Raw genomic sequence first — 13,213 nt, 5'->3', positions numbered from 1 at the left:
GTCATTTAATTATTTGAGGAATATGACCTTTAGTTCTTATAAAACTTGTAGAAACACAGAAAAGCACTTCAAGAAATAATTAAGGGAAAAGAAACAATTTTAGACATATTATTTTTGTTTAAAAATCAAACCCATGTTACAGTTCACCCATACTCAAAGATAGGTTTTTGGGTTTTTTTCTGCTTATAGAGTGACCATCAGAACTAGAGCTTTTCAGACTAAGAGTAGTGACACATTGCTTGTGTCCAATGGATAGAAAAATAAGCATCCAAACCAAATACTGATTATTGTGCCCAGAGATATTACAATAGCAAAAAATAGTCCAGGAATACTGGATCAAAATATAAAGTAAGTTAAAGCAGGAAAGTGTAAACACCCACGGGTAATTATTCTATTAATGTTATAGACGTATCACTACTATGTTAAGATGATGATGATGATGATATGACATAACTATAATGGAATTTTATATTTTATATTTCCTATTAACTTACAGAGAAGCAAATTAAAGTGTTATTAAAATTTAAGCATTTATATTTAAATGAAATATTTAAAAAATAAGTAAAAAGATCAGATTTCGAAAAGTTGGTATCAGACAAGAAACTCCATTCATCTTGATACCTTTCATGGTCTATTCCAATAATCAGTCCCTATCTGTACAACAATTTGCATGTAAATAAGTAATAGATAATAAATAATGGTTTATATTCATTAAAAATACACCAATAAGATTTGTTACATAAAACAATTTTTGAACTTAGGGAAGTGATTTTTGGTTAAAATGTTTTCAAATACTTTTTTTTAAAGTTTTTATTTAAATCCCAGTTAGTTGACATACAGTGTAATATTAGTTTCAAGTATATAATATACTGATTCAACACTTCCATACAACACTCAGTCTGGTAGGGCTTACTGTTTTTATTTATTTATGTATTTATTTATTTTGAGTCTTTCAAGTTTTTATTTATATTCTAGTTAGTTAACATACAGCATGACATTTATTTCAGGTGTAGAATCTACTGATTCATGACTTAATACAACACTCCGTGCTCATCACCAGCAGGGCTTACTGCTTTTAAATCATTGCTAAGAATAAACTCATACAACCCCAAATAATTGGTTCTTTCTACCAATCTATTTATTTTAGTTATATGTGTGATTTTACTTTCAAGCTCCTGTCAGATCCTAATTGGAATGATCACTTACATTTCTGAAAACAGAAACTTTATGACTCACATAAAACACTCTAGAAAAAGAAATAATATAACAAACAAATACATTGCCATTGCTGGCTAGATATCTCTCCTCTTCAAAACAGTTTCTCTTTGAAGAGAAGTCTTCTGTTTAATGAACAAACTGACAGAGACTAAAGAGTATACTGGTTTCTCTGTTGTTCCTTGTTCTGAGTCATCCTTTGTTCACTGGATCACTGTGAACAACTTGGCACTATAGGGAGTATTAACTTTTTGGTAATGCTTCTCTTCCTCTTTCCTTCATAAAACAATAAAGACATGCATTGCTGACATGAATTGACATTCAAGTAGAGAGAGGACTATACTGATAATACTAGAAAGGCTGAAACTCAAGCACCTACGTTCAACTCCACCTTGGTACAGGAAAAGGGTCTTCCATGAGCCCCAAGCTTCCCTTTTCATTCTTGCTAAGTGCTGGGAATGCCAAGACCTGGCTATGCCTTTGCTGGATTTCTCAGGGTTGTGTTTGTAGTGAGCAACCTTTTGGGATGGGGTTACATCCATCTCCAGGCACAGAGCAGCCTTTCTTCCATTTATTAAAAAAGGACTAGAGGGCGCCTAGGTAGCACAGTCCTTAAGCGTCCGCCTTCGGCTCAGGGCGTGATCCCGGTGTTTCCGGATCGAGTCTCACATCGGGCTCCTCCGCTGGGAGCCTGCTTCTTCCTCTCCCACTCCCCTGCTGTGTTCCCTTTCTCGCTGGCTGTCTCTCTGTCACATAAATAAATTTAAAATAAATAAATAAATAAATAAATAAATAAATAAATAAATAAAATAAAAAAGGACTAGAGCCTCCACAATCAGTGTTCTTTCTTACAATGCAACCCACTGTAGGTGCAGATATCCTTTATGGACTTTGCTGTGGATGGAATTGTGTCCTCCCAAAAGTATTGATGCTCTAACCCCCCAATGTGACTATATATCTGGAGATCAGATCTTTAGAAGGTAATTACAGTTAAATGAAGTCATAAGAATAGGAACCTAATTTGATAAAATTGTGGGCTTATCAGGAGATGAGAGAGATCACACTCTCTCTGCACCACGTGAGGACACAGAGAGAAGGAAAGCCAGGAAGAGAGGTCTAATCAGACACTGACCATCTTGAACTTGGACTTCCCAGCCACCCAGAATATGAGAAGGTAAGTTTCTAGTGTTTAAACCATCCAATCCTGTGGTATTTTACTATAGCAGTATGAGCAGAATAATACAGGCACTTTGGGTTGGTCCAGTGGAATTTGAGCATGAGAAGGATAGGGAACTGTCCAAGAAAAAAAAAATGAAGTTCTATTACTTTTGCTGTGATTAATAAAATCTTTGATCTCTTACCTAGGAATCTCATGTCTTTAACCAATATCCTTGAAATAATAACAGGTTAACTTGTTAGCCTGCAAGTGGAATAAAACCTTGGACCCTACACACTGCTTTACATTAAGGTGCCTACTTTCAACCTAAAATGATCAGCTAGTAAGTGCTAGAAATGATGACTATGGTGTTCGGATGGTGATGCTAAAATCCTCCTGTCCCAGCGGCTATGACTATAGCCATGATCATGTATGAGGCACCTTATTCAGCAATTTTTACATATTATCCCAATAAATCATAACAGCAACACTACAAAACAGCTAACATTACATAAGGGACTTAACTGATTTGATTTATACTTTTTAGTAGATCATTCTGACTACAAGGTGAAAATGGAATCAGAGTAAAGTGAGCAGCTGTTGAAATAGTCCATGTAAAATGTAATAGAAATTCCAACTTGTGCTATGACGATGGAAGACACTGTATTACATCCTTATTAATGGTTTTAAATATTTGTGAGATGCCCAGAGTCCAGTTATTGTGCAGAAAACTCAATACACTCAATTCATGTTATCTTATTTTATTTTGTTGTTCAAGGTTTCCAAAATTTATTGCTTTTCTTTGATTTCCTTAAGTTAATCCCAGATAAATCAAATTAAGTTAAGGTCCTGACAATGGTATATCCAAAAAGCTTTAACTGGTATTTTTGAGTGGGGTTGTAGTTATCTACATTCACTCTGGTGAGTGGAATCTGAAGTCTCAGCAAGTGACCCATACTGACTGCCGGTAAGATTGATCCAAGTAGAGTATCTTTATTATAATGATGTAATTTCAGCCCTTTTACAAAAGTTTTCACATGGAATTTTTTTCATTTCCAAAATGTACGTGTCCTGGGGTATTAGCGTACATTGTATATACACGAGGAAATGTGTTAACTTCCAGTCTTTCTCAAGGAATCACAGCTATGGCCAAACCCTGCCCCTTCCTCTCAAACTGACTCGATTTTTCCCTCTTGTCATATTGTTCTCATACAGGCTGTGGAGAATGAATGAGTCTCCGATTTTCAGTTTCCCACACTTCCTCAGGTTAAAGGGTTATGCTAATCTCTATTCATAAATGGCTGTTTTCTATTCTCCTTGTGTGGCCAGGAGAAGGCAGTATGTAATAGGTACTTACAAAGTCACCTGCCCAAGAGGGCTTTGACCACCTCTTGTAAATTCTTTCCTTTGGCTTTCTAGAAGCCCCTGTTCCCTGGCCCGCTTATTTACTTCCCACTTCAGTACTGCATAGTTTAATACACAAGTGTAAAGCTCTTTGAATCAACCACCTGCTCCCTATGACTCCTACACCAAATTTTGCAAGGAACATTTAGTCTCTGTGGTGTTTTTTTATTTTTTTAATTGCTTTTTAAGGAGATGTATTTGCAGTACTGTAAGAAATCTGTAGAAAAGTTTAGCAAAGAACAGAGAGTAGCACAAACTATTCATTCTGTTATTGTTCTGAAACTGTCACCAAAAACAGACTAATAAATACTAAAAGCAGACCTAATGTTTTAAGTGAAAAAAGTGGTTTCTTGAAAATTGTACCAATTTCTAGGAGAAAATTATTTACTGATTACATTGTGTATTTATATATACATTGTGGGGATTAAATTTTTCATGATATTTTTATTAAAAACTACTTTGACAAATAAGCTGAAAAATGGTTAAAGCTAATTATACCAACATTAATGTTGCTTTGTTTACATTTTATTTATTTTATTATGTTTTAAGCTGTTGAGGACATTTCTCATGTACCCCTATGGTTTATAGCTTGAAAGGGCTCCACTCACTTTGAGTATTTATTAGTTATGGATTGATTCATTCTGATCTGATAACCAAATCCAATTTGATTCCTTGCTCTGGCTTTTCTCTTTGTGGAAACCTAACTAAAAACCAGTTATGAAGTTTTTATTCCTATGTGGTCTATCTGTGCTCTGATCATCTGCATTAAAAGATCAATAGGCTATGGCCCCAGGACAGTCAACTCTACTATTTCATTAACGTAGTTTCAAGATGGGAAACTAGTAATAATATTGTCTAGCTAATAGGTTTATTGGGAAAACTAATTAGTTAATACTTGCAAAGACAATTTAAATAGTCTAATTTTTCCCCAGAAATGCACACATAATAAAGGAAATGCAAACATTCCTTCAAACCACAAGCCATGCTGTATTTAAAAAGCTAAGATATTCAATCTAAAAGTTATCTGTCAGAATTTTTTCTTTAATGAATAATTCAACATTTAATCCATTAATATTAACCTTTTCATTTTAAATATAGCCTGATGTCAAATATATATAAAAAAAAAACCCTTAGAGTTAGTATGCCCTTTGACCAGAATTTTTGCTTCTAGAAATTTATTCTAAGGAAATCATAATGAGTATATGCAAAGGTCTAATGACAAGAATATAGATCAAAACTGAATTTAAGATAGTGAAAAATAAACGAATGAAATGCTCAACAATAGGGAAAGTTAAATATATTACAGTCATAAGTGTAAATACTCTGCAACCACTGGAAATCATGGGAATATTTCACTATAAAATTTCATTTAGGGGCGCCTGGGTGGCACAGCGGTTAAGCGTCTGCCTTCGGCTCAGGGTGTGATCCCGGCGTTACGGGATCGAGCCCCACATCAGGCTCTTCCACTATGAGCCTGCTTCTTCCTCTCCCACTCCCCCTGCTTGTGTTCCTTCTCTCGCTGGCTGTCTCTCTCTCTGTTGAATAAATAAAATATTTTTTTAAAAAAAATTTCATTTAGCATATTATTAACAAAAATAGTTAGAAAGAATCTGATTACATTAAAAGATATGTTAAGTGATATGACATCTAGAGTCTGCTTTAAAGCACTACCAGAAAAACAGCAATATGGAGATAGATAAATCAATATTGGAAAAAATGTTTATGATGGAGTTGAGTGAATGAGCACCAAGGGTGTTATGGTGTAATAACTTTCTCCTTTTGTATGTGCTTAAAGTAAATTTACTAAAAAAAAATTAAATTTAAGTAAGTCTTAACTTCTGTTTAGGAACAGTTAGAGGTGAGTTTGCAAATTTATGTATTAATTTTAGGGAAAACAAATCAAAACTTATTTTTGCTTAATTTTAAAGTATACATATGCATATACACATTTATACACATGTAAACATCTATGTATTTAAGCATAAGTATGTATGTGTCTTTCTTTGAAATGTGATGGGACCATTCATAAACTTTGTATTCTTTTATAGTTTTCCATATATACAAGAGAAATTTTGCATCAACATTAGTTAAATTTAGAATCAAAACAGTTGCTATGAAGACATAGGAAGTCTAGTAATAAATTATTTCTCCAGCATATCAGGACTTTAAATAGGAAAACCTTTAGTTTACTCGTTGCCCAAATGGTCAGAGATCACTGAATTTGTCTAGAATAGAGGATTTTAATAAATAATTCTTTCAGGAATTTGTGAATATATTTTATTGATTGTGGAATCAATAGATCATTTCTAATGAATCTGGCATGTTTAATGAATAAAGGTTTGATCCAAATATTACATCTAAAGCAGTGAGGCATTTATATTCCAGCAGGCAGGATCACTTAAACCCTGATTAGTTAACAGACTGTATTCATGAGAACAGTGTATTGATTTCAATGGCTTTATTGATTTTCAGTCTGTTGAACCTAAGCACCTTGCAAATTTATGGGCTGGCTTCATTGACTGTGTTTTGATGTAATATATAGTTGTTTTTAGAAAGTGCTATAAAAAGTTTCTGGCATCTGACCTTTCCTATACAAGATCATTAACCTGTAATTTTTTATTATTTTCAAAGGTCTTTCATAGAGGAATAGTAAAATCATTAATTTTAAGTTCTGTTATTTATAAAAGGGAAAACCAAAAGCTAAGCACTATTGAAAAAATCAGATATATTTAAAAGAAATTTTCCATAATAATTTAGTTTATTTGAAATATAACTTTCTAGATGAGAGACTTGACTAAGAGAACTTAAGTCAGCCCCTATCCATGCTGCTATTTGGCCCCTTTGGGTTAGTTGGCCAAAACCAACCAGTAAAGTATTAGGACATGGATCTGATGAGTATTTTTATTCAAAGTCACAACATTTCTATTGTGTCTCACAGAATTATTTCAATTCTCTCAAATCAAATTTGCTGAGTTTTCTGTAAAGTTTTGATTCTGAGTCTTTTGATACTGTGAATTGAATTTAAATATGCCACATAGTTCAACACTATAGAAACTAATTCTACTTTTATTATATCTTGTATTGTGAATCACATAAGCTCTTTAAATTGGAAAAATGTTTCTTTCACGAGTCATATCATCATCAAAGATGTCTAGAGTGATTAATGAGATTATTTAAATTCCCTGTATGGGTTTTACTTAATCTTTCTTCCAAAGATATGTAAATAAAGTAGAAGTTTGTTTATTTGCTTTCAGTGACCTTGAGTATACATATATCTGTTCAAATTTAGCCTATGATTCCTTAACAAAGTTCTATATCTACTTTCATTCATGGCATTAAACACTGGATATCTCAGTGATATTTTATTTTTTGTATTTGAATAAACTTCTGTTTATTTCATGTTTTTAATACCTTCCAATAAAATTAATTTCTTCCCCTCTGTGTTCTTATCCGACTAGTTAATACAAGTGTTAAACTGGACAGTACAGTGGTTTGCTGATAGATCTCCTCTTCTAGATTGACACTGATCCATGAACCAATCATGAAATAAAGACAGAACAAACATCTATTGACAGTCTAACATATGCCAGGATTTTGCTCCATGGTTAGCTTAGCAACTAAGGAATTTATGGTTGAATTTTGCTACTTGGGTTAGAATTCTTTATTTACCAGTTATTAACTGTTTGACTTTGATCAATGATTTAAATTTTTTATGTGTTGTTTTTCCCAAGTATAAAATATGTAACTACTAGTTACAAGTAACCACTTTTAGGATTATTTTTACAATAAATGAATTAATGTATCTGAACCATTAAAACAGTGTTAATCATAGTAAACCTCAACAAATACTACCTATTGCTCTATCATACTTCTAAAATGTACAGTGGTATTTTAGTATTTAAATATTATATGATTTTATGATTTTCAAAATTATATTTATATCTTATGCATGGTCAAAGACTAATACAAAACAGTATAAAATGAAAAGAGAGATCCACTCTCCTCTCACTCAGTTACAGTCTCCAAAAATAACAGCCACTTAACACTTTCTTGGGCATAATCTCAGATAAAGTATATGCATGTATACATATATATGCATATACATATATCCATATATATATATCCATATATATATATACACACACACATATATACATATAGTATGTTAATATACTTCCTCTTTTCTTTCTAACACAAATTAGAGCATACTCATAGAGACTGACTTATACCTTATTGTTATTTCACTTAATATACCTTTACAGATTTTTTTAAGATTTTATTTATTTATTTGAGAAAGAGAAAGTGAGAGAGAGCACAAGAGGGGGGAGGGTCAGAGGGAGAAGCAGACTCCCCACTGAGTAGGGAGCCCAACGTGGGGCTTGATCCCGTGACTCCAGATTATGACCCGAGCCCAAAGCAGATACTTACCCGACGGAGTCACCCAGGTGCCCCATCTTTACAGTTTTATAGTTCACCAAATCTAGGAGGACCTCCTTCTTACTGATAGCAGCCCTGTGTAAATTTAACTAGCCTCTTTATTTATAGATTCTTAAGTTGTTTCTTTCCTTTTTTTTAACCTAATTAATGCTGTGATAATATGTGTGTACGTATTTGCATACATGGGTAAATAAATCTGTTGGACAAATTCGTGCAATTGAACTCTCTGGTTTACTGAGGGGTGTCTTTTAAATGTCTTATAGAGACTGTTAACCTATTGTTAAAATGTAAATATAATACCAGTATAAGTTTTCAACAATGGTATGTGATTATGTGTATTTAATGCAAATATATTAAAGACATTCTATTTTAACAGTATGTCTATATTGCTTTTTCATTTATATGTTATAATTTCTATTATAATATTTGGTTGTTTAAAGGCTTTTAAATTTTATGTAGTGAAATGTATCTTTTATGACTTCTTTTTCCATGATTGGCATTTCTTAGTAATTGCTAATGTTTTCTTTAACACTTTGTCATTTTATTTTATATTTAAATATTTTATTCATTAGGAACTTACTTTGGTATAAACTATAAGTTAAGAACCAAGCTTTTAGGGGTGCCTGGGTGGCTCAGTCATTAAGCATCTGCCTTTGGCTCAGGTCATGATCCCGGCGTTCTGGGATCAAGTCCCGCATCGAATCCCGCATGGAGCCCCGCATGGAGCCCTGCATCTGTCTCTCCCTCTCCCACTCCCCCTGTTTGTGTTCCCTCTCTCGATGCCTCTCTCTCTGTCAAACAAATAAATAAAATCTTAAAAAAAAATAGAACCAAGCTTTTAGTTTCAAAACAAAAATGTTAGTGGACCTGAAAGTGTTTATTGCATGAACCATATTTGCCCACTGCTTTGAAATGTTATTTTTATCATTAATTAAATATTTAAATATTTTCATGTCTTTCTATTTGGTTCAAGTGATCTTTCTATTCTTGAGCCAGTCTCTTAGCTTTAGATTGCTATAACTCCTTATGTTATAATGTATAATTCAGATAGTCCCCATTCATTACTCATCATTTTTCAAAATTTTTTAAATTATTCTCAGACAACCCTTAGTATTAGCTTCTCTTATTTTTTCCAAAAAGATGATGCTGACACTTTTATTGAGATCTAATGAAAGAGTATTTTAATTTTTAATAGACCACTTCAGTTTAATAAATAGAAAGCATGATGGGATAATAAACTATTTTTACTTTCCAAATAGAAAAACTATTTTTATACATTAATTTTATAATCAGCCATCTTACTAAGTCTTCTTTGGTTTCTAAGGCTTTTTAAAGTTAATTTGCTCATGTTTTCAGCTATATAATCATATGATATTTAAAAATGATAATGTTTCTCTTGTTTTCCAATTTTACACTCATATTTTTATTCTATTCTCCATTAAATTGTCTAATGATTCTATTATAATGTTAAACAATCATGGTTCTAAAAGTTTCTTTGTGTTGTTTCTGATTTTAATGTTATTTACTCATATAAATGGTTCTCAGACTTCAGCATGCAACAGTTCATATGGAAGGCTTGTGACAGCAGATTGCTAGACTCCACACTCAGAGTCTTAACTTGATAGGTGTGGAGAGAGATACAAGCATTTGTATTTCTAGCAAGTTCCCACGTGTATCTGAAGTTGTTGGCTCTGGGGCCAGACTTAGAGAACTGCCTAATATTATCATGCTATTAAGCATAAGCATAATGCAGGATTTTTGTTTGAAATACACATGTATTTTGATTATATTAAGAGATCATTTATTCTTTTTTACTAAGAGTTTTGTCAGGAATAAATGTGGAAGTTTTCCAAATCCTTTTGAGAACTCATGAAGCTGACAAAATTGTTTTATTTATTTTTCCCATTAGTATGATGAATTTTGGTAACAGCTGTTCTAAAATTGAAAAGTATGCAACAAATTGATGATGGTATTTTACTTTTTTAAATATGCTACTACTACATTAAAATTAACATTTTGTTTAGGAACATTCTTTTAATTTCATTAAATTTTTATTCCTACCTTTTTCTGAATTGTGTATTAATATTTAAATTGTCCCATAAATATAATCTGAAAGATTTTCTTTTGTATATATGCTCTGGAAGATTAAAATTCATAGTACAATTACTAGTTTCTTAAAGTTTTGATAGATTTCACCAAGACAATCATCTGGGCCTGCCAGTCTTTGGAGAGACTCTGAGAACTTTACTAAATTTTGTCCATGTCGTTCTTATTTTTTGTTGATAAATTTCGATAATTTTTATTTTCCTGGAAAATAGGTTCCTTTTTGGGGGGATTAACAATATACTTCTAAATAACACATGGGTCACAGAATAAGTCTCAATAGAAATTTTAAAATATGTTGAACTAAATGGAAATCAAAGTGCAACTAATCAAAATTTGTGGTATACAACCAAAGTAGTCCTTAAAATGAAAGTTATTGGATCAAATGCATATATGTGAAAAGAAGAAAGATCTAAAATCAATAATCTAAGCCTCTATTTTAGACAACTGAGGGGGAAAAAAAGCCATATACACCTAAAGCAAGCGGAAGAAAAGTAACAATAAATATTAGAGCAGGAGTCAATGAAATAGGAAACAGGACATATATAGAGAAAAATCAACAAAACTCAAGTTCAATAATATTGATAAATCCCTAGCCAGGCTAACCAAATAAAAGAGAGAGAATAAATTAGATTTATCAGAAATTTAAAAGGAACCACTACTACTGATACCATGGACATTAAATATGAACAACTCTATGCCCACAAATTTGACAACCTATCTGAAATTGGCCAGTCTCTTGAAAGATGCAGCTGCCAAAATTCACACAAGGAGAAACAGGTAACCTGAAAGACCCACACCTATCAGAGGAATCAAGTCATTGTTAATAACTTTCCACAGAACAGATGACCAGGTTCATGTGGTTTGACTGGTGAATTCTATCAAAAATTTAAGGAAAAATTATATATTCTGTAATTTCCTCCAGAAAATAGAAGAGGGAACAGTTTCTAATTCATTCAATGAAGACAGCATTACCCTAATTATAGAACCAAGTAAAGCCATTATTAAAAAAGAAAAGTACAGACCTATCCCTTATTTACATTGGTGTAAAAATCCTCAGCAAAACATTAGCAAATCAAATCAAGCAAAGTATAAAATTTATACACCACAGCCAAGTGGTACTTACTTCAGGTATGTGAGTCTGGTTCAACTTCCAAAAATCAAATGATGTTATCTATCACACCACAGGCTAAAGAAGAAAAATCAAATTACAATATTAATAGATGCTGAAAAATCATTTGACACTATCCCAAACCATTCATAAAAAAACTAAGCAAACTAGGAATAGAGAGGAAATTCCTCAACTTGTTAAAGAACATATACAAAAAGCCTACAACTAACATGATATTCAGTGATACTAATTTCTCTATAATATCCAGAATAAAGCAAGAATATCTCCTATTTCCATTCCTATTCAACATCATACTGTAAGCATTAGCTAATGAGATAAGATAAAGAAATATTCATATTGGAAAGGAAGAAATAAAACTATTTTTGTTTTCAGTTAGCATTCTTGTCAATGTAGAAAATCCCCAAAATTCAACAACAACAACAGCAAAAAACCCTCCTAGAACGAAGAATTGTTTGTAGCAAGGTTGCAATATTAAAGACTTATATGCAAAAGTCAATTGCTTTTTTATGACAACTATGACTGATAGGAATTTGAAAGTAAAAACACAATGTCATTTATATTAACGTAACAAAACCATAAGAATAATTTGTTAGAAACTGTAATGAGATAAACCAAAGAATATCTAAATAAATTGAGAGATATTTCATGTTTATGAATAAGGAGACTCAGTATTGTTAAAATGTCAGTTCTTCCCAAGTACGTCTATAGAATTAACACGGTCTAAATCCTAGCAAGGTATTTTGTGGATATGAACAAACTGATTTTAAAGTGTATATGGAAAGACAAAGATCCAAGTAGTCAACACAATACTAAGGAAGAACAAAGTCAGAGGACTGACACTACCCTACTTTAAGACTTATTGTAAAGATATTAATAAGAACAATGCGGTATTGGTGATGAAATAGACAAACAAATGGAACTGTATGGAGTTCAGAAATAGACCCACACAAATATAGTCAATTGATCTTTGACAAAGAAACAAAGGCAATTCATTGAACAGATAAACTTTCCAAGAAATAGTGCTGGGAAAACTGGATATTCACATGAAAAAAAAAAAAAAGAAGTTTATCGATACAGATCTTACATCTTTTAGAAAAAATTAACTCAAAATGGAACATAAAGAGAGCTATATATAAAATGCAAAAGTATAGAACTTTGGAGGATAATAAAGAAGAAAAAATTTTTTTAAAGATTTTATTTGTCAGAGAGAGAGAGCACAAGCAAGGGGAGCGGCAGGCAGAGCAGACAGAAGGAGAAGCAGGCTCCCCACGGAGCAGAGAGCCCAATGCGAGACTGGATCCCAGGACCCTGGGATCATGACCTGAACCAAAGGCAGATGCTTAAGCAACTGGGCCACCCAGGGATCCCCAAGAATTTAAGTGATTTTGGGTTTGGTGCTGACTTTTTAGGTACGACAGCAAAAGAACTATCCATGAAAGAAACAATTTAAAAGTTAGATTTCAATAACAATAAAAACTTTTTTTGTGTGTGTGTGAAGGACACTCTTAAAAGAATGAAAGACAAAATAGACTGGAAGAACATATTAGCAAAAGGCACATCTGAAAAATGACTGTTATCTAAAATATACAAAGAACTCAAAAATCAACAAGACACCAATTTAGTTAGAAATTGAGTAAGAAATCGGAAGAGACACCTCTCCGAAGAAGATACACACATGGCAAGTAAGCATATGAGAAGATGACCCACATCATATGTTATCAGGGAAATGCAAATTAAAACAACAATGTTTAGGTATCCAGCAATTG

The sequence above is a fragment of the Ursus arctos genome, unplaced genomic scaffold (assembly GCF_023065955.2).
Source record: "Ursus arctos isolate Adak ecotype North America unplaced genomic scaffold, UrsArc2.0 scaffold_13, whole genome shotgun sequence".
NCBI lineage: Eukaryota > Metazoa > Chordata > Mammalia > Carnivora > Ursidae > Ursus > Ursus arctos.
Note: the sequence above shows the minus strand (reverse complement) of the source record.